We start from the raw sequence: 18945 nt of genomic DNA, 5'->3' as shown, positions 1-18945 counted from the left end.
AACCACCAATAGAAAATATTCAGGAAAAAAATTTCAGAAAGTTCCAAAAAGCAAAACTTGAATTTGCCCCATGCCTAACCTGCTCTTTACATTGCATTTTTATTTACACTGCATTTTAGTTTACACAAAAGCATTGAACCAGGAGCGATAATACTGTCCTAAGTACTTTACAGACAAGAATTCAGTTGATCTCAATTCTAAGCTTGGAAGTACTACTAGGATTCTTCCCATTCTACAGATGAGGAGACTGAGTTAGCTTAAGTAACTTGCCCAGAGTGCTAATAAGTGGCAGAGATGGGATTCAAACCCAGGCATTCTGATCTAGAGCCTGTGCTTCTAATCTCTGTGCTATAGGATGTACTTTAGGTACATGTCTTGAATGTCTGTTCTCTGTCAGACCTTAAGTGTTTTAACTAAATCATCTTGTTTGAAATACCCTCAACATACTGTCAGAAAGAGCCAGGGAAATAGCCAGTGTCTTAACCTGAAACAGGTTCTTTATTAAAAGGATTCCAGATGTACACAGCAGAGTGATTAGCAGATAGACTTTTGTCATCAGATTGACCACGGTTTAAATACTGACTCAGCTATCTTTTTTTTTTTTTTTTAATATTTATTTACTTGGCTGTATCTTAGCCTGTCTTAGTTCCCCGACCAGGAATGGAACCCCAGTCCCCTACATTGGAAGGCATTTTCTTAACCACCAGACCACCAGGGAAGTCCTCTCAGCTATCTTTTTATTCCTAATTTCCTCCGCCTTTTCACTGTCCATCTGTCCACTCAAAGAATTAGAGGAGACACACTGAAATGCAGGTCAGACTATCCCCAGAATGAAGAGAGCCACTGAAAACCCTCCACGTCAGTGGGGAGACATTTGCTGCAGGTGGAAGGGCTGGGGAAGCCAGAGGGTGTGATGCCCCAAATCAATGACCCTCAGAGTATGATTCTGTAGATGGGCGGCAGCAGCATCACCTGGGAAACTTGTTAATGATGTAAAACCTCCTGCCCCGCCCCAGGTCTGCTGACCCAACAGATCTGGCGGGAAGCTCAGTGTGTTTGGACGAGGCCTGCAGATCACCCAGATGCACGATGAAGTTCGAGAGCCACAGCGCCAGGAGAGCTGGGAGATATGGGGAGGCCCCAACCTCAGAGCACAACGTGGACAACCAGCAACTAGTGACTAAGGACAACAGTGTGAATTTGCTCCCTTAACAAGTCAGGGTGGATTCAGTGCTTTCCCCGGGCTAGCATCACTGCCCCTGGCCTTCTGATCGGAGGAAACCGGGAGGTATTAATCTCAGAAGCTACTGGAGGTGCCAGTCCCCCAGTGGCTGGTTGGAGGCAGGACAAGCATGTGAAGAAGTTCAGACCTGGGCCCTCTCTATTTTAGCTGCTGGACAGAGGTCCCTAAAGGGCAGGGACTAACCCCAGAACCCTCACTCCCTTGGGCCACATGCTTAGCTGGCCACTCCCTCCAGTGTGGAGGGAGCAAGTGGGCCACTTGCTCAGTGTGTGTTCATTCTGGACCTCTCCTCCATCCCTTCTGTGGTTGCCCTGTACAGTCACATAACCCACTCCACGGCCTTGACTAGCACTCTGCCCTCCAAGATGACCCTGAACCCCACAGACATGATGCCCAGGAGGTTGGGCAGCATCAGCTGGAGAAGAAACCAAACCCACAAACCCCAAAAGACATTCAGAAAACTGACAGCTATTTACCAGGCCACTACAGCAGGGGGTCCTGCCCCAGGAAAGGGGACTAAGGTATCCAACATGCGATCCCTGCTTTTTAGGGGTAGATGAGGGTGTAGGACATCACAGCACAATTACAGAAGCTGGACAAGCTCCAGGAGCTCTGGATCCTCGGGTTCCTCTAACTGCCAATAGAAAATATTCAGGAAAAAAAAAATCCAGAAAGTTCCCAAAACCAAAACTTGAATTTGCCCCATGCCTGGCCTGCTATTTACATTTCATTTACATTGTGTTAGGTATTAATGGTATTAGGTAGGTTATATGCAACCATTCAGAGAAGGCAATGGCACCCTACTCCAGTACTCTTGCCTGGAAAATCCCATGGACAGAAGAGCCTGGTAGGCTGCAGTCCATGGGGTCGCTTAGAGTCGGACACGACTGAGTGAATTCACTTTCACTTTTCACTTTCATTCACTGGAGAAGGAAATGGCAACCCACTCCAGTGTCCTTGCCTGGAGAATCCCAGGGACGGGGCAGCCTGGTGGGCTGCCGTCTATGGAGTCGCACAGAGTCGGACACGACTGAAGGGACTTAGCAGCAGCATGCAACCATTAGGCCATTTTATCAGAGAAGGCACTGGCGACCCACTCCAGTACTCTTGCCTGGAAAATCCCATGGGCGGAGGAGCCTGGTAGGCTGCAGTCCATGGGGTCGCTAAGAGTCGGACACGACTGAAGTGACTTAGCAGCAGCAGGAGCAGCAGCAGGCCATTTTATATAAGGGACTTGAGCAAGCAAGGATTTTGGTATCTGCGGGGTTTCCTAGAACCCATCCCCTGCAGACACCCAGGGCTGACTGTATATACAGAGACATGGGAGGAGGTAAATCTTGCAGCCAAGTGGTCAAAAACCTTGGAAACTAGAGTAACTAATTCCAAACAGATTCTATAGGCCAGGGTTTCCCCAAAGTAGAAGTATATTTCTCAGAATTTTCTCTAGGTAGAACTTTTAATACATGTTATGGGACTAAATGGGTTCTAGCACCCACACCAACAGGTAAGTCTCAGGACCCCAGTTAGGCATGCTGCAAATCCACTCAGCTCTGACAGTCTCTACTCAGAGATAACATCAGATCCACAGCTTAGGGGCTTGGTCCTATAAGACTGCCGCTGCTCCACTCAGACTAGTCCAGGTTGTCACCTATGCTTCTGATCAACCAGCTATATACCAGAGGTTGCCACAGCTTTCTCAGGTTCGAGTCATTTGCGAGAGCAGCTCATAGAAACATTTTACTTACCGGATCATTGTTATTGCTGTTCAGTCACTAAGTCGTGTCTGACTCTGTGACACCAAGGACTGCAGCATGCCGGGCTTCCCTGTCCTTCACTATCTCCTGGAGTATGCTCAAACTCACGTCCACTGTGTCAACTTTCATTTCACTACACCAGCAGGAGAGGATGTAACTCAGGAACAGCTAGACTGACAAGATGTGTAGGGAAAGGGAAGGGGGCCTGGAGAGTCCATGTTCTCTCCAGGTACCACTGTCCCAGCACCTCCATGTGTTCACCAACCCAGACGCTCTCTAACCCCCTCCTTTTGATTTTTAATGGCTTGACAGCCTGACGTAGGCATGATTGATTACATCATTGGCCACTGGCCCCTCTTTGCTGGGTCGGGGGGTGGGGGGTGGGATTAAAAGTTCCAACCCTCCAATCACAGGGTAGACTCCATGGCAACCAGCCCCCACCCTTATGTGCCTCCAAAAGTCACCTCACTAGTGTTAACAAGAGACACCTTTGAGGTATCACCACTTAGAAAATCCCTAGAGTTCAGGAAGCTCTCTGCCAGAAACAGGATGAAAACCATGGCCTATTTCTTACTATAAATCACAATATCCCAGACAAAAGAGTCTTGCAGTCTCATAGGTCTTACACGTCCTGGATTGGATGGTTTCACAGGTATCTTACCTACAGGACCTCTTCAATTGTGAATCTCTGGAGGGGTACGTCGCAGGCTACATCTTACAAACAGTTCAATACAGAACCCTTTCACTGAGGGCTAGTGCGCCGCCGTGTCACAAGCTCAATTTGTAGATTTCAGTCTGTGGGTTAGTGGGTCTGTTCCTGCTGTGATTTCCTCAGTTTTTTGAAAATACAGCTCCGGAGGTCTCCTCACGGCTCCTCTGAAGCAGTTACTGCCCCAGGTGAGTCTAATGTATCATCAAGCTTGGGAGCGACTGATTTTCACTGTTGCAGCTGAATTCTAAGGGCCAATGAAGATGATAAAGGACAGCTGGGTGAAGAAGGAATTATAGGCAAGACTTTATGGCTTAGATATGGGGGCCATGAGTGGGATGGGGATCAGTGAGTGGATGTGGGGGCTGTGGGGGGGGGATCTGGGGGCACTGAGGGAATATGGAAGCCCTGAGGGGGAACAGAGGTACACAAAGTAAGGAACACTTTGTGGAGGGACCCCGTGGTTCACAAACTATCTTCCAACACACCAGCTCTTTCTTACAATCCCATGAGGTGGGGAGGAAAATTACTTCTGTTTTCCTTGGTTTAAGGAATCCCAGACTGTGTGGACAGGAGTTTGTTTTTCTTTACATTGTCCCATATCCAACTCCTCTCTGCACTCTGAGGAATTACTTGAGGTAAATGAGGACCATTAGCATCCCAGCCAGCAGACAGCAGCCCAGACTGTGCTCAGGGCCCAACATCACTGTTGTCACTGCCGTGCAGGCCCTGGGAGGCCATTTACCTGCCCTTTTTCCAAATCTGGTTCCCTGGCCTTCTCTTCTTGACCATGGTGTGAGCCACCCTGTCTCCCTCCAAATCAACCTTTTCTAAGTTAGCTAGGGTAGGCTTCCATGGCTTGTAAGAAGCTTGGCTTGAATGAGAAAGGTTAAGTGTGGGCATGAACCTCCATTTCAAAATTCATAATTCACATCTTCTTTTGTGCCCAGCCGGAGGCCTAAAAAGTATAATGAGTTCGATTTTAGTCTTATGATAGTGTCAGTGATGAATGTCCAAGTGGGAATTTCTAGTAGCCATTTGGAGATAAAGGTCTAGTATAAGGGGTAGAGGCCAAGGTAAAAATATGGATTTAGGGATCAATTCCACTGAAATCATGGATATGAATGACAGAGCTTGTAACATAGGTCAAGCTGTGACAGCAAGCACTGAACACATTTTGGTGAGCCAAGGTGAACAGATTTGTTTGCAAAGTCCTAAGAAGACTCTGGAAAGAGAAGAAACACAGTTTGGCAGAGGGAAGTGGAAAGGCAAGACATTTGAGAAGATTCAGAGTCAGATGCCACCTATGTCTAGAGAGGCAATTTCTTAATATTGAAAAGTGACAGTAATACAAAAAAAGCAAAACTTTCATTCAACAGTATGTACAGTATGACACCATTTTATTATTATTATTATTTGATATATATATTTACATCAGTCTGGAAGGATCTACATCAAAGCATTTGCAGTGATTATCTCGGGATGCTACAATGACAGTATTGGCTTCTCTATTTTCTTTTTTTCCACATTAACCATCACTGATTTTTTTCCAGATACAATTGGTAAACCACAAAATTCACCATTTTAGAAGGTACAGTTCAGTGTTTTAGAGACTATTCACAAAGCTGTACAACCATCATAACTATCTAATTACAGAAAATTTTTATCATTGCAAAAAGGAACCCTGGGGACTTTCCTGGCGGTCCAGTGGCTGAGACTGTGCTCCCAATGCAAGGGACCTGGGTTTGATCCCTGAAGAACCAGGGAACTAGATCCCACATGCCACAAATGAAGACTGAAGTTCCGGAATGCCACAACTAAGACCTGGCACAGCCAAACAAATATTAGTAAATATGAAGATAAACGAAACCAAACAAAAATACCTTATATCCATTAGCAATCACTCCCCATACCTGCCCTCCCTCCCAGCCCCAGGCAATCACTAATTCCTTTCTGTCTCTATGGAGTTGTTTATTCTGGATGTTTCATATGAATGAAGTCATGCAGTACGTAGCCTTTTGTGACTGGTTTATTCACAACTAGAATCATGTTTTCAAGGTTGATCCACTTGTAGCTTATGTCCACACCTTATTGTTGCCAAATAAAATTCCATGGTATGGCTGTTCAACATTTTTATTAAATCTATTTTATCTGTCTATCATGTCAATAGACAATTGAGCTGTGTCTTTGTAGGGCCTCCCAGATGGCTCAGCTATAAAGAATTCACCTGCAGTGCAGGAGACTCGGGTTCGATCCCTGGATTGGGAGAAACCCCTGGAAAAGGGCATGGCTACCCACTCCAGTATTCTTGCCTGGAGAATCCCATAGATAGAGGAGCCCAGAGGCCACAGTCCACGGGGTCGCAAAGAGTCAGATGTGACTGAGCAACTAACATTTCACTTCAGCAATCCTGAAATGAACATTTATGAACAAGTTTTTGTATGAACGCATGTTTTCACTTCTGAGTATACACCTAGGAGTGGGACTTCTGGGCTGTATCTATGTTTAACTGTTGAGGAGCCACAAAAGAGTTTCTGGGGAGGTTGGGAGGGAGGAGGGTTCAGGATGGGGAGCATGTGTATATTTGAAATTAAAAAATTAAAAAAAAAAAAAAAGAGTTTCCAAAAGGTCTGTGACCTTTGTCATCCCCACCAGTAATGTAGGAGCATTCTGGTTGCTTCCCTTTCTCCCTAAAACCTGTAAACTTACAAACTTCACTTTTTAGAAAGGATGGAGTGCACATGTGCTAAGGGGGACCCAAGATTCACCTTTTTTCCCCCAACAAATTTAATCCTTTTTTGTGAATTTTTTCCAGATGAGAGATAAAGCATGCAAAGATTCCCTTTGATAATGATAGAGACATTAGCATTTACTGGATTCTTATTTGGCCTCTGGGAGGTTAATGTTGAACTTTGTGCATGCATTACCCCACTGAATTTTTTTGGCTGTGCTGGGTCTTCTATCCAATGTTCAGGCTTCTTTAGTTGCGGCATGCTGCCCTGTGGCATGTGGGATTTAGTTCCCTGACTGGGGACCGAACCCATGCCCCTGATTGGCAGGTGGATTCTTAATGACTGGACCACCAGGAAAGTCCCTATCCCATTGAATATATGCAGAAATACCTGAACTTGGAACCTAATCTAGAGATGAAGACGATAAGGTTTTGAGGTAATGTGACTTGAGCAAAACTTCTGCCCCAAAGCTGAAATTCTTAACCATCCACTGTGACAGCTCAAAACCCTCCTTTCCTTTCGCTGTTTCTGGCTGTACACACCATGTGTCATTTCCATATTTTCCCAGGGGGAAAAATCTTTCTCGAGATGATTTTTCACAAGTCAGTCAGGTACAATTTATCATATTCTAAGTGCCAACAAATTCTGGAGATGTAAAACCTGTAGCCTATGTATAAATAATCTGACTCAGTGGTGTAAACATTAATTCAATGCTTTAAAAAAAACAACCTTGTTTCTCTGCATTGATATAATACTTCTTTTCTTCTGGATCTTTTATTGGCTCATCGGCACCAATATGAATGGGTTTTAAAACTGATTAGCCCGGAGAAAGACACTGTAATTAAATAAATCTCAAGTTAGCCATGCTTTCCATTCTGTTTAGAAGTGAGATTTTTTTTTTTTTCACCTGTGCCTTGTTTTCTAAAGAAAGTGTGGTAGCTTTTGTGTCTGAAAACACATATGCTTTTGTGGTTTTCTATGACGGCAGAACCAATTCTGTTTGTAACTGGCCCATTTCAGCTCCTGAGACAGCCCTGTGGAAGAAAAGGGATGTGAATAAGATCTGAATAAAGCATATTATTAGATCTCCAAGAGAATCAATAGAATCTAATGTAGTTTTCCTTGCCTTGCATCAATAAAGCAATGCTGTCACGGAGGCATTACAATCTTGTCCTCTCGTGTGGGTCTGAAAGGTTGTTTTGTGCTGCTGCTGGTGCTGCTGGCTGGTTTGCCTGAGTCGTCTGTCCTAAGGACTGATTTGCTTGGTTCTGAAAAGCATAATTGCTGCATCCATAATTTAAGGCTCAGAACACCTTAAGTGTTCTGAGGGAGACAAATAGATGTTATTTTTATTACCTGCGGTTTATAAATAAATGTTAACCTGGAAAGATGACATGGTCTAAGTTACACATTCAGTTGCATTTGGCAGGTCAATGCACGATTCTAGGCTGAACCTTAATCTGCTTAAAAGTGGGAGAAATCTGGGAAAACACAGGCTCACCCATTATTTCTCTGCTGATGAAGTTCAGACCAGTTGGTAAAAGACTGCAATGGGTTGAACTGGCCCCAGAATTCATATGCTGGATCCCTACATCCCAAGTACCTCAGACTGTGGCTGTATTTGGAGAGAGGGCCATTAAAGAGGTAATTAATTTAAAGGGACATGATTAGGGTGGGCCCTAATTCAATATGACTGGTGTTCTTGTAAGAAGGGGAAATCTGGACACAGACATGCACAAAAGGAAGATGATGCAGACATGGGGAGGGGATGGGAAGACGTCCCTGGTGGTCCAGTGGTTAACTGCTATGCAGGCGACCCGGGTTCAATCCCTGGTCCAGGAAGATCCCACATACCACTGAGCAACTAAAGCCTGTGGGCCACAACTATTGAGCCCGAGCTCAAGAGCTGGTGAGCCACAATAAGAAAGTCACTGCAGTGAGAAGCCCACACACCACAAGAGAAAGCCTGTGAGCAATAACAAAGACCCAGAGCAGTCAAAAATAAATTAAATAAATGAAAAATTAAAAAAAAAAAAAACAACACGGGGGAAGATGGCCACCCACAAGACAAAGAGAGAGACCTGGAACAGACCATTCCCTTATCTCCTTTAGAAGTAACAAACCCTGTCCACACCTCAATTTCACATTTCCAGCCACCAGAACATGAGACAAGAAATTTCTGTTGTTTAAGCATCCCGGTCCATGGGACTTTATTATAGCAGTCTGAGCAAATGGACACAGGTGCCTCTGCTACCACTTTGGTGCTGATGGCCCAGTGTCAGAGGCCCCTGGTCTCCTGACATTCATCTCAATGCCTGAGGATGGTGCCTTTGAGGCTTACTGAGTGAAACCCAGAAACCACAGATATACCAACTGTTTGGTGCTCACATGTGTCATGTTTTATCTTAGATTTTTGTCTTAGATTCCACGGAGATCAGTCTTCTCTTTGGTCAGGATGTCATCCCTCGGCAAGTCTGAACGCAGGATTTGAAATTTGAATTTGGTCAACTAGTCTGGTCATCCTAGCTTTCCTGCTCCAGGGCTTCTTGCTAGGGAAATTTTCTCCAGGGAAGACTTCACTCCTGGCTGGGTTCCCAGAAGTTGCATCCACCGAGACCTTCTGTTCAGACATCCTATGATTTTGTGAAAGAGGCCCCTTTGCTCTTTTTAGGCATGCGTCCCTCTTTCATGGGGCAGGGTCCTGCCTCTCCACTGGGGCCCTTTTTCTAAAGAAGGAAGAGGACAAACTAACAAGGCACCATGTGAAGTGCTTGCCAGGCACCATCTCACTTAGTCTTCACAGTCTCCCTGAGGAGGGGCAGCTACCATCGCCTGCATTTGCTAGATGCAGTAACTGAGGCACAGACCGTTTAAGTGCTCAACCCAAATTCACACAGCTCACAAGTTGGGGAAGCAGGCAACTTTGGCTTCTGCTCTCTGACTCAGGCTCTCTGCTCTCTGCTTCAGGCAGCACTGCTCCATGGCTGGTGGCACGGTTTCTGTGGGGCTCTAAACAGCCTCCCTGAAAGGGTGGTCTGCAGCAGGAGGCCCCTGAGGACTTGGTCACTGCTCCAGAATGGGATAGAGACAGATTGCAAGAATGAGCGCAGCACTTAGTGGCATCCACACCAATTCACCAGCAGTGCTAGGTCCATGGAGCCCTATCATAAAAAAGAAACAGGCTTGTGTGTTATAAAAGCATCTCGCTTTTTATCTTATTTGCAATCAAATCTCATCGCAAATAAGAAAACTGGTCTTTGGGACATCCCTGGTGGTCCAGTGGTTAGAACTCCACGCTTTCACTGCTGAGGGCCTGGGTTCAATCCCAGGTCAGGGAACTAAGATCCCACAAGCCATGCAGTATGGCCAAAAAAAAAAAGAGTGAGGTCATTTTTATACAACACAAACATGCACAAGGCTGACCGTGCTGTTGTTTTAGAGGAAAGTGCAGACACTGTAGAAGTTTATGAGCAGCTATCACAGCTCTCGACAACCAGCAGAAGCCTGCAGCTCCCATCACTCATTTCTCAATTATCCTGAGAGCAGTAGGTCAGGAATGGAAGCAGGCTGGGGGCTGTAGCAGGACAGCAGGAGACTGGCCCTGCCATTACCGACAGGGGTGGTGTAAGCCCATGACCCGCCCTGTGCCTGGCTCCCCATGAGGGCTTGGAGCCCTGCGACCCCATCCTCGATGAAGTCACTTTCTGCAGCAGCCATCCGGTCCTTTAGATAATCAAACAAGAAGCCAAATGGACTGAAATGAGCCTCCCTTCCTGCTCCCTTCATTCTCCAGGCTGTGCTGTTAATAGGAAAGTAGCAAGAAGGTAAACAGCCAAGAGAAGGAAGAGACCCAAGCCCTGACAAACAGCCAGTCCTCTGAGATAAACTCACCCCCAAAGGCTGCGGGAATGGTGGCTTCAGCCCCCTGGAGTTGCCAGCAAACTCTGTGCTTGTCTCTGAAGTTCCATTGCCCAGGAAGCTGTATCTGGTTTCTCTTTCCTGCCCAACAGATAGCTGTGGTTTCCATCGGCCTCACGCCACACCCTCTCCTGTGGTTCCTTCCTCCTTCCTCTCCTGCAGCCTGCCTGCTCTTCCTCCCATGGTTCTGGTCGTCTGGTCCCGTCCTTTAACACCCACCTAGCATTTACAATGGACAAAGCACATTCATCAAATTCTTGTGATGTTGTTGATGTATTGGCTTCTGAACAAAAATCACCAGATCTGAGAGCTGAGTGTAATTTTCGACCTGCAAACATTGGGTCATGCAATCAGGGATGGTTTATGTACATAAAGTACCTCCTGTGGGTCTGGCAAACCTCATGAGGCCAGGGGTGGGGAATAAGCTCCTCTTTATAAACATGGAAGGAGGCTCATTTGGGTGCCTGGGTACAGCGGGATGACTTGGGGTGTCCACTGGGCTTAAAAAAAAAAAAAAACAAGCACAGGGTGGTCAAGTGCTGACTCATGGTCAACGTAGTGCAAGAGGCAGAGGCGGCTCAGCCCTGGATCTGTGTAATACCAAAGGCCCTTCTCCTTCACCAGACTTCCTGCCCTGGCCTCTGTGCTTACCCTTTGGGGTGTGGCCTTTAGGATGCCTGAGCAGCTAGTGAGAGAGGCAGACCCAGAGCCTCTGGGACGCCCAACGGAGAAGGAGGGTCCAGACCAGAAGAACCAGGTCTCCACCCAAAAGCCGCAGAAGGCTTGCCCCCCAATCTGGACAGCAGGTCAGAGGCAGCTGCAGGGATCCTGGGGTGGTTCCATCTGGAAGTAGGGGTGGTGTGGTGTTGTGACAGCCCAGTGACTTGGGACTGGATACTTAATGGGGTTGAGGACACTAACAGGTCAGTCCTGCCCCATATGCCAGTAGGGCCCCCTGAAGAATCATTGAGTCCCTAAAGCCAGCTCTCTTTTGGCATTGACCCCTCACTGCTGTCTTGCCATTGACCCAGAGGACACCGTCCAGCGCTTCTGGGGCCCGCGGCCTGCTTTCAGGCTGCTGGAGCAGCAAGCATTCAGAAACCCGTGACCACCCCTCCCTGTGCTCAGGGCTTTTAATCTCCTTAATTGAAATTGATTGGCCTCTTGGGAGGCAGCACTGCATTGGCCCTGGGCTCAGCACGTGATGGACTCTGGTTTCTTCTTTTAAAGCCCCATCAACACTACAGGGCATCTGATCTCCTTGAACCCCGGGCCCCTTTCCTAACCAGGAGCAAAATCAGAAACAGGCCCACTTGATAAAACAGCTCAGGAAATAAAAGCGTCTGATGAAAATAAGGGGAGAACATTCCTGTCCCATTGTGGCTTGGCATGACACAAAAGGCTGGTCAAAAACCCCATTACCTAGGAGAGATGCAATCACCCGGGGACGGAGCCGCAGCGGGGGCTGTGAGTGCCTCTGCAGCTCACAAGATAAACAGGCTGGGCTGCAGCGACTCGAGTGGCTGCAGAAAAGATAAAAAAGGAAGAAAAGTGAAAGTGCATCTTCAGTGAAAAGAAAACTGAACGTGCAGAGAACAGTTTGAGAGTCCAGATTTGTGTTCGTCCAGACACATAGCAGGCTTGGCGTGCTGCGATTCATGGGGTCGCAAAGAGTCGGACACGATTGAGCGACTGAACTGAACTGAACTGAACTGAGACATATAACAGTCCTCCCCGAAGTGGCTGGAGCTGCTTCACAAACCGGTTCGGCAGGTCATAGCTCTTGGCAAAGCTTCTGATAGGGCCCCTTTCTCACCAGGCTGATTATATATCCTGGCAAATAGCCCTCTGGGAGATCTCCCGGGAAGGGCCGGTGGGTTATTTCACCAACTGGACTCCTGGCTTGAAAGGGCCATGCCAGGGGATTGGGCCACCTTCTTGCTTCTAGCCCCTAGGCTCTGTCTCCACACTGGCTGCATAGGTGGTACCTGGAAACAAGACGCACCTTAGAGGTAACAAGACAGCGCTGACAAGTCAGGTAATCATTAGGAGTGACAAACTCACCCTGAGACCATCTAGCAGCCCTGCCTTCTAAAGATCAAGTCAAAGGGACCACGATATGCCATTCCCAAATACACCACTTTGGCATCAGGATTATTACTGATTATAAACTGAAGGCAAGTGAGAATCAACACAGTGCTAAATGAGTTCTCTTCCCTCCCCTTTTCTGCCTAAAAGCAGGGCATAAAATTCCCTTGGGGAAGGTTTCCCTCCTCCTGTACTAGAAAGAGATTCTTATTACCAAGACAGAGTCATCACCAAGACGAATCTGCATAAACAGACCTTGTTAAAATAACCCTTGGACTTCTCTGGTGGTCCAGTGGTAAAGAATTCTCCTGCCAATTCGGGGAACATGGGTTCAGTCCCTGGTCTGGGAAGATCCCATATGCCATGGAACAACTAAGCCCATGTGCCACAACTACCGAAGCCCTTGCACCTAGAATCCGTGCTCTGCAACTAGAGAAGCCACCGCAATGAGGAGCCCAAGTAACCGTAACTGGAGAGTAGCTCCCTTCTTACTGCAACTAGAGAAAAGCTTGCACAGCAATGAAGACCTGGTACAGCCAAAAATAAAATAAAGAAATAAATCTATAATCTTAAAAAAAAAGAACTCTTATCTTCCATTAGTTTCCCCCTTACATTTCTTCGTCACTTCTCCACAAAGTATCATCCCTAGAAGCCCAAACCTCTTTTCCTTTGTTGAAGATGATGTATAAATCCCTGAATCAAGTCTACCTTGAGTTTCACTTTTTTTCTGTGAAATCCATGTAAAATAGTAATAAAATTTGTCTTCCTTTTCTCCTTATAATCTGTCTTTTGCCGTTTAAATTCATAGGCCCTTGAGTATTGAACATAAGAGGGTAGTGGAAAACTTTTTCCTCCCCCCTAGAAAGTCCAGAAATCCAGATTTTAAAAGGGATCCAGCCTGTTTGCTGCAGAAAGTTCTATTTTCAAATAGATTCAAGTTGAAAGTGGCTCTTAATCCACACTTTCTCCAAAGAAGCATTAAACCAGAGTAAACTTTCTAGAAACAAGAGCTGTATCATGGAGCTAGTGTCTAAGGATGCCTAATGCATAGTAGGCACTCAATAAACAGTTAAGTGAATAAATCAATGGATGAATGGATGATCAGATGGATGGATGTTGGGTCAAATAAGATTGGAGCAACTGCATCATGCAGAAAGTAAAATTGTGGACTTCCCTGGCGGTCCAGTGGTTAAGAATCCACTTGCCAGTGCAGGGGACACGGGTTTGATCCCTGGTCAGGGAAGATTCCACATGCCTTCAATCCCACTAAGCCCCCGAGCTGCGACTACTGAGCCCACGCACCATAACCACTGAAGCCCTAGAGCCCATGTTCTGCAGCAAGAGTAGCCACTGCAGTGGGAAGCCTGTGCACCGCAAATAGAGGGCAGTCCCAGCTCGACACAACCAGAGAAAGCCCACATGCAGCAATAAAGACACAGTGCAGCCAAAAATAAATACATAAATTTAAGTGTTTAATGTTTTTTTTTTTAATAAAATTGTTGCTGATTAAATACAGGCTCCCGTAATAGATCACCAAGACAACCTGTTGATACAGCAAAGCTCCCAGCAGTAACAGAGGTCAGTACTCAGCAGTCTCAACGGTGTCTCTGAGTCAGGCAGGTTATTTATCAGGTTGAAGGTGGGGCTTCATTAGGATTGTGTAGGTTCTTGATGTAATAGTTCAGGATTGTGGGCAAAGCAAGGTGTGTTAACAGTCATTTGATGTTATCTGCTGAAAAGCTAAGCAGTTTTAAGTGGGTTTAAGAGAAGTTCCTAAAACCATAAAATTATTTACAGCTTTTATCTTCTTGGGCAAGTGTTTCTACAATCATTAAATCATGTTGGTGAAGACAGGGGAATCAAGTCGTCAGTGAGGACTGCATGGTACTAGTCACGTTAATTGGAGAAGGAAATGGCAACCCACTCCAGTATTCTTGCTTGGAGAATCCCAGGGATGGCGGAGCCTGGTGGGCTGCCATCTATGGGGTCGCACAGAGTCGGACACGACTGACGTGACTTAGCAGCAGCAGCAGCACATTAATACAGACGTAAGTAAGCTTGGTGGACATGGATGTGTTCAGGCCTCAAGTCAATGACCTTAAGTAAACCATTCTCCTTCCACCCTGTGACAAGAAGTGAAAACCATGTCTGTCCACAGGAGTACAGCACACTTAAGTGGGCTCTAGGCTACGTGTGGCGGCTAATTTCATATGATACCACTTATATGCATAATCTTAAAAAAAAAATGATACAAAGAACTTATCTACAAGGCAGAAACAGAAACACAGACTTAGAGAATGAATTTACAGTTACCAGAGGGAAAGACTGGGGGGGGGGGGGGGAATGAACTGGGAGTTTGGGACTGACATATATACACTGCTACTAACTCCGGGACATAGTGAAGGACAGGGAAGCCTGGCATGCTGCAGTTCATGGGGTCGCAAAGAATCGGACACGAGTTAGCGACTGAACAAAAACATTCCTAAAATAGGTATATCAACATGGACCACTGTATAGCACAGGGAACTCTGCTCAGTATTCTGTAATAGCCTCAATGGGAAAAGAATTTGCAAAAGAATAGAAAAAAACTAAAAGCTTAACATGTATATCACATAGAGTTTTGCAGCTATAATAATACTTATTATAATAAAAATATAACAGTGATAGCAGTTAAAAAAAAATGTTTGTCCACAGGAGTACAGGGTAGGTGTGGTGGCTAATTTCTGGTTAAACAGAAGTGACACATGCTAAACCACCCACGGGAGAGGTGATTCAAATATGCCTTAGACTTTGACATCTGAATGGGATCCTTGCTGGCTCAGATGGTAAGGAGTCCACCTGCAATGTGGGAGACCCGAGTTCGATCCCTGGGTGGGGAAGATCCCCTGGAGAAGGAAATGGCTACCCACTCCAGTATTCTGGCCTGGAAAATTCCATGAACAGAGGAGCCTGGTGGGCTACAGTCCACAAGGTTGCAAAGAATCGGACACAACTGAATGACTTCATTTTCACTTTCTTTGATATCTGACAGTAGCCCTGGCAGGCCAGACCATGGAAACAACTTGCAGAGCCCAGTGCAAAATGAAAATGCAGAGCCCCCTGTGTAAAAACTAAGAATATCAACTAGTTTGGCAGTTCTTCAAAAAGATAACGTATAATTACCATATGACCCAGCAATTCCACTCCTGGGTGTATACCAAAGAAAACCTGAAAACAGAGACTCAAACATACAATGGTACACCAGTGTTCATCACAGCATTACTCACAATTGCCAAAAGGGGTAAACCGCCCAAATGTCAATCAACATATGAATGGATAAACAAAATGTGGTACACACAGATAATGGACTATTATTCATCCATAAACAGAAAATGAAGTTCTGATATACGCCACAATATGGATGAACTAAGATGCGGCAACTAAAGATCCCCCATGCTGCAGCCAAATAAATAAAAATAAATAAAATATTTTTCAAAAAAGGATGGTGAAAATCGCGAGCCCACTATCACCCCCACCTCCCTGGCCTCCTCAACATCACATCCAGGCCCAGAGCTCCAGAGACTTCCCTACATCAACCCTGGAGGTGACAGTGTTTATGGGATGTTTTTCCTCCTCTTTCTGACATCAGTTCTGGTACTTTGATCCTGTAGTACCATTCGCAGGGCAGACATGTGTAGCCAGGGGTACAGAGGGGACAGTAATCTAGCTGGGTCACATGACAGGTAATTAGGTGAACAGTTACCACCCCCATGTTATCTGTAGACTCTGACTGAATCGGATGACAAGGCCAGGACTCCTTCTTCCACGTTTAGTCTCTGCTGTCACCTGACATTCATGAGCACTCTCCATTCCTTCTGTTTTTCCCTCCATGCAAACTCTCACTTCTCTGGGCTTCCTCTCACTCCGGATCCATTAGATGGGACCTACTAGGGGGTGTAGAGAGGGGGTATAGAGGGATAAAGATGAGGGATTAAAGGATGGCAGAGACTAACCTGGAAGAAGGAGTCCTGGCCTTGTCATCCAATTCAATCAGAGTCTACAGATAACTTGTATTAAGTACCAATGAGAGATGGGAGGGCATGACCCTGCCCCAGGAAACCTTATGAAAGATAGCTTGCTACCTTGCATACATGCCTTAGATGATCAGCCCTTGATCTGGGGTTTACTAAGCAGAAAAGATACCCTTCTCATGAGCCAAACCAAACATGGGGGCCCAGACCACAAGCTTCCTAAGCCCTGAGGCCACCTCTGGCTGTTCCTACTCATTGGTGGCCTCCAAGCTGTTCCAGCTCTGGGTGGCCACTCAATAGGAGGGCGGGGGCTCTGCCTACTGGCTGAGTGCAGACCCCAAACAAGACACTGCAAAATAAAATGATATAAAGTAGTCCTCTGGCTCTGAACCTGCTTACCATTGAAGGATTCCCCAGCCACCCCAAAGCCTCTGTCTTCATTTCTAGGACATGTCATGGGTATGTGTGTCCTTTCACGACCACGTGGCATGCATGCTTTCTCCACGTCTAACTATGGTTCCCTACTAGGTTATGTGTTGCCCCAACTGCTACAGGTCTGAAGGTTCCAGGAACGTGTCTCCCTCCAGTCTTGTCTCCTGCTGCCCAGGGGTCTGTGGTCAGGCGGAGGCTTCTCCTCAAGGCCCTGGACATCAATACAGCCCCCCACTGCTGATGCCTGCTCTCCCTAAAGAAGAGAGAAGCCTGAATCACACACTCCACCCTCCCCACACTAGACCACTGTGTAGGTTTCTAAGCACTCCCAATGTTCAGGAGAATGATGCATGGCCCTGCTGTGCTAAAGCCTGCCCTTCAGCAAGACTATACAGTGGAAAAAAAGTCACTTCAGCAAGTGGTGTTGGGAAAGCTGGACAGCTGCATGTAAATCAATGAAGTTGGAACACTCCCTCACACCATACACAAAGAAAAACTCAAAATGGCTTAAAGATTTAAATATAAGACAAGACACCATAAAACTCTTAGAAGAGAACATAGGCAAAACAGCTCACAGAAATCCTACCAATGTTTTCTTAGGTCAGTCTCACAAGGTCATAGAAACAAAAAAACAAAAATAAATGGGATCTAATCAAAATCACAAGCTTTTGTACAGCAAAGGAAACCACAAACAAAACAAAAAGACAACATACAGAATGGGAGAAAATACTTGCAAATGATACAACCAGCAGGGGCTTAATTTCCAAAAGATATAAACAGTTCGTACAACTCAACAACAAAACAACAAACAACCCAATCAAAAAATGGGCAGAAGACCTAAATAGACATTTCTCCAAAGAACACATACAGATGGCCAACTGGCACATGAAAAGATGGCCAACACTTCTAATTTTTAAAGACATGCAAATCAAAACTATAATGAAGTACCACCTCACAATAGTCAGAAGGGCCATCATGAAAAATATCTACAAATAACAAATGCTGGAGAGGGTGTGGAGAAAAGGGAACCCTCTTAAACTGTTGGTGGGAATATAAATTGATGTAGCCACTATGGAAAACAGAATGGAGGTTCCTCAAAAAACTAAAAATAGAGTTGCCATATGATCCAATCACACTCCTGGGCATATACTCAGAGAAAACTTAAATTTGAAAAGATACATGCACCCCAATGTTCATAGAACACAATTCACAACAGCCAAGACAGCAAAACATTCTAAATGTCCATCAGCAAACGAATGAATAAAGAAGATGTGCTACGTATATACAATGGAATACTACTCAGCCATTTGGAGGAGTGTGGATGCAACCAGAGATGATCAACCTAGGTGAGCTAAATCAGAAAGAGAAAGACAAACATCATACGATATCATTTATATATGGAATCTTAAAATATGAGATAAATGAACTTATCTACAAAACAGAAGCAGACTCACAGACATAGAGAGGTTGCCACGGGGGAAGGAGGGGAAAGGATGGACTGGGAGTTTGGGATTAGCAGATACAAACTATTACATATAGAATGGAAGAGCAACAAGGTCTTACTGTATAGCACAGGGAACAATACTCAGTATTCTGTGATGAAACACGATGGAAAAGAATATGAAAAAGAATATAGAGAACAAGATGGCGGAGGAGTAGGTGGACATGGAGTACATCTCTTTCCACAGATACATCAGGAATAATCTTCAGACACAGAAGTGCATGCAGAACACCAGCTGAGAGCGGACAGGAGTACCTGACCAGTGGAAAAGAATATATAGTACCACGCAAAACTCAGTATGATGAAGAAACTAGCGGGAAAAACAGCAGTGTTAGTCGGACTGGACCTGCCCTCAGTGGGTGGGGGACCTGAAGCAGGGGTCTGATCCCCACAGTGGGGCAACTGTCTGAGTCAAAGGAGAAACATTTAAGGCTGAGTGTGAAACAGCTGATCTGTGGCAGCCTAAATGGAAAGAGAATCACAGTCTTTGCCACATGCATAATATCCCGGACAGGAACACTGGTCTGCTGGAAGCGGCAGCGGCTGGGAGCTGGAGTT

The 18945-nt window shown here is 45.8% G+C and overlaps 1 long non-coding RNA gene across 2 annotated transcripts in view; it reads right to left on the bottom strand.

The window, feature by feature from the left end:
* Nucleotides 1-6323: 6323 nt before the first annotated feature.
* The window catches only part of LOC133259075 (uncharacterized), a 34625-nt gene continuing 22003 nt past the window's right edge, over nucleotides 6324-18945 (bottom strand). The window contains exons 3-5 of one of the 2 annotated variants that reach the window (XR_009740256.1): nucleotides 11779-11879; nucleotides 10330-10575; nucleotides 6324-7472 (exon numbers count right to left, since the gene is read on the bottom strand). This is a non-coding gene — a long non-coding RNA (uncharacterized LOC133259075). Of the gene's footprint in view, nucleotides 10576-11778; nucleotides 11880-18945 lie in introns of both variants that reach the window. The other variant, XR_009740257.1, reaches the window with a different exon arrangement.

The sequence above is a fragment of the Bos javanicus genome, chromosome 13 (assembly GCF_032452875.1).
Source record: "Bos javanicus breed banteng chromosome 13, ARS-OSU_banteng_1.0, whole genome shotgun sequence".
NCBI lineage: Eukaryota > Metazoa > Chordata > Mammalia > Artiodactyla > Bovidae > Bos > Bos javanicus.
This window is presented reverse-complemented; position numbering and strand designations above follow the sequence as displayed.